At 42.9% G+C, this 3417-nt stretch overlaps 1 pseudogene; it reads left to right on the forward strand.

Annotated features, from left to right (window-relative positions):
* Positions 1-356: 356 nt before the first annotated feature.
* On the forward strand, positions 357-2114 carry LOC130873457 (60 kDa heat shock protein, mitochondrial-like; annotated as a pseudogene).
* The last annotated feature ends 1303 nt before the right edge of the window (positions 2115-3417 follow it).

Here is a 3417-nt window from a genome sequence, read left to right on the forward strand (position 1 = left end):
TCTACACTACCCCCAACACATCATTCCCTGCGAGCTCCATGAAGACCAATTCTTGGTGGACATAAGAGACATAGATAGTAGTTGAAGGAAGAGATAGGAGGGTGCCAATGCAAGAGCTCCTCCAACATCCTAAAAATCAACATGGTACCACCAGAAACTAGCAGACACACAACAGGAAGACTTAATCATCCTAACCCAGAAGATAGAAAAGAAAATGACTTTAAATGTTACTTAATGAAAATGATGGAGACATTTAAAGAGGAAGTGAAAAATTCCCTTAAAGAAATTGGGGGAAGCCCTCACTCGCTGCCAATGGCCTGCTTCGCCTCATGCGCTCCCACTGCCGCCCCACAGAAATGCGTCGACTACCCACAGTCCTTCGCCAGATGAGACCAGTGTCCCGGGCACTGGCTTCTCATCTCACTCGGGCCTATACCAAAGATGTAAAATTTGGTGCGGATGCTCAAGCCTTAATGCTTCAAGGTGTAGACCTTTTAGCCGACGCTGTAGCTGTTACCATGGGGCCAAAGGGAAGAACGGTGATTATTGAGCAGAGTTGAGGAAGTCCCAAAATAACGAAAGATGGGGTCACTGTTGCAAAGTCAATTGATTTAAAGGACAAATACAAAAATATCGAAGCTAAACTTGTTCAAGATGTTGCCAATAACACAAATGAAGAGGCTGGGGATGGCACTACCACAGCTACCGTTCTGGCACGTCCTATTGCCAAGGAGGGCTTTGAGAAGATCAGCAAAGGGGCCAACCCAGTAGAAATCCGGAGAGGTGTGATGTTGGCTGTTGATGCTGTAATTGCTGAACTGAAAAAACAATCTAAACCCGTGACAACCCCTGAAGAAATTGCTCAGGTTGGTACAATTTCTGCAAATGGAGACAAAGACATTGGAAACATCATTTCTGATGCGATGAAGAAGGTGGGAAGGAAGGGTGTCATCACCGTGAAGGATGGGAAAACCCTGAATGATGAGTTAGAAATTATTGAAGGCATGAAGTTTGACGGAGGATATATTTCCCTGCATTTTATTAACACATCAAAAGGTCAGAAATGTGAATTCCAAGACGCCTATGTTCTGTTGAGTGAAAAGAAGATTTCTAGTGTGCAGTCCATCGTGCCCGCTCTGGAAATTGCCAGTGCTCATCGGAAGCCCTTGGTCATCATTGCTGAGGACGTTGATGGAGAAGCTCTAAGCACACTGGTCTTGAACAGGCTGAAAGTGGGTCTTCAGGTTGTGGCAGTCAAAGCACCAGGATTTGGGGACAACAGGAAGAACCAGCTTAAAGATATGGCTATTGCTACTGGTGGTGCGGTATTTGAAGAAGAGTGGTTGAATCTAAACCTTGAAGATGTTCAAGCTCACGACTTAGGAAAAGTTGGAAAGGTCATTGTCACTAAGGAGGACGCCATGCTTTTGAAAGGAAAAGGTGACAAGGCTCAAATTGAGAAACGCATCCAGGAGATCACTGAGCAGCTCGACATCACCACTAGTGAATACAAAAAGGAGAAGCTGAACGAGCGTCTCATAAAGCTCTCAGATGGAGTAGCTATATTGAAGGTTGGAGGAACAAGCAATGTGGAGGTGAATGAGAAGAAAGACAGAGTTACAGACTCGCTCAATGCCACGAGAGCAGCTGTGGAAGAAGGCATCGTGCTAGGCGGGGGCTGCGCTCTGCTCCGCTGCATCCCAGCCTTGGATTCCCTAAAGCATTCTAATGAGGATCAGAAAATAGGTATAGACATTATTAAAAGAGCCCTCAAAATTCCCGCTATGACCATTGCTAAGAACGCGGGTGTTGAAGGGTCTTTGATAGTCGAGAAGATTCTGCAGAGTTCCTCGGAAGTTGGGTATGATGCCATGCTCGGGGAATTTGTGAACATGGTGGAGAGGGGGATCATCGACCCAACAAAGGTCGTAAGAACTGCTTTACTGGATGCTGCTGGGGTGGCCTCCTTGCTAAAGACAGCAGAAGCTGTAGTGACCGAAATTCCTAAAGAAGAGAAGGACCCTGGAATGGGCGCAATGGGGGGAATGGGAGGGGGAATGGGAGGTGGCATGTTCTAATTCCTAGAATAGCGCTTTGCCCTTACCAATGAACTGTGACAGTAAGCTCAAGGCAGGTTCCTCACCGATACCTTCAGAGAAGCCCCTGAAGAAAATGAAGAGAAGGCTGGCTGATCACTATAACCATCAGTTACTGGTTCCCATTGACAATACGTAATGGTTTACTGCTGTCATTGTCCATGCCTACAGATAATTTATTTTGTATTTTTGAATAAAGACATTTGTACATTCCTGATACTGGGTGCAAGAGCCATATACCAGTGTCCTGCTTTCAACTTGAGTCACTGAGGCAGGCCTGCTGGTCCGTCCGCTACGGTCAGGACTATGGCGCTTGTGCCACCAGACGAGAGGTCAGAGGCAGCCTTTTCTGTGGAGCGAGATAACTGTACAAAGTAGAGAAGTATCCAATTATGTGACAACCTTTGTGTAATAAAATTTTGTTTAAAGTTAAAAACAAAGAAATTGGGGGAAGACAAACAAAAAGCTGGAAGAAATTAATAAATCCCTCAAAGAAAACCAAGGAAAAGCAATCAAACAAGTGAAGGAAACAGGTCAAGACTTGAAGATTGAAATAGAGGTAATAAAAAACACACAAACTGGGGACACTCTGGAAATGGAAAACCTGGGTAAACAAACATGAACTACAGAGACAAATATAACCAACAGAATACAAGAGATAGAAGAAAGAATCTCAGGCACTGAAGATTATATTGAATAAATAAACTCCGTGGTCAAAGAAAACACTAAATCCAACAAATCCTTAACACAAAACATCCAGGAAATCTGGGACACTATAAAAAGACCAAACCTGAGAATAATAAAGGTAGAAGAGAAGAATTCTAGCTCAAAGGCACAGAAAATATATTCAACACGATTATAGAAGAAAACTTTCCCAACCTAAAGAAGGATATTCCTATGAAGGTTCAAGAAGCATACAGAACACCAAATAGACTGGGTCAAAAAAAATCCCCTCGCCATATAATAATGAAAACACAAAACATAGAGAACAAAGAAAGAATATTAAGAGCTGCAAAAGAAAAAGATCAAGTAACATATAAAGAGAAAGCTATCAGAATTACACCTGACTTCTCAATGGAAACCATGAAAGCTAGAAGGTCCTGGATAGATGTGCTACAGACAGTAAGAGACCATGGATGCAAGCCCAGACTACTGTATTTCAGTAAAGCTTTTATTAACCATTGATGGAGAAAACAAGATATTCAATGACAAAAAAAAACAAAACAAATATAAACAATACGTATACACAAACCCAGTCTTACAGAGAGTACTGGAAGAAAAGCCAAAACCCAAGGAAGCTAACTACACCCACAATAACACA

The sequence above is a fragment of the Chionomys nivalis genome, chromosome 4 (assembly GCF_950005125.1).
Source record: "Chionomys nivalis chromosome 4, mChiNiv1.1, whole genome shotgun sequence".
Taxonomy (NCBI): Eukaryota; Metazoa; Chordata; class Mammalia; order Rodentia; family Cricetidae; genus Chionomys; species Chionomys nivalis.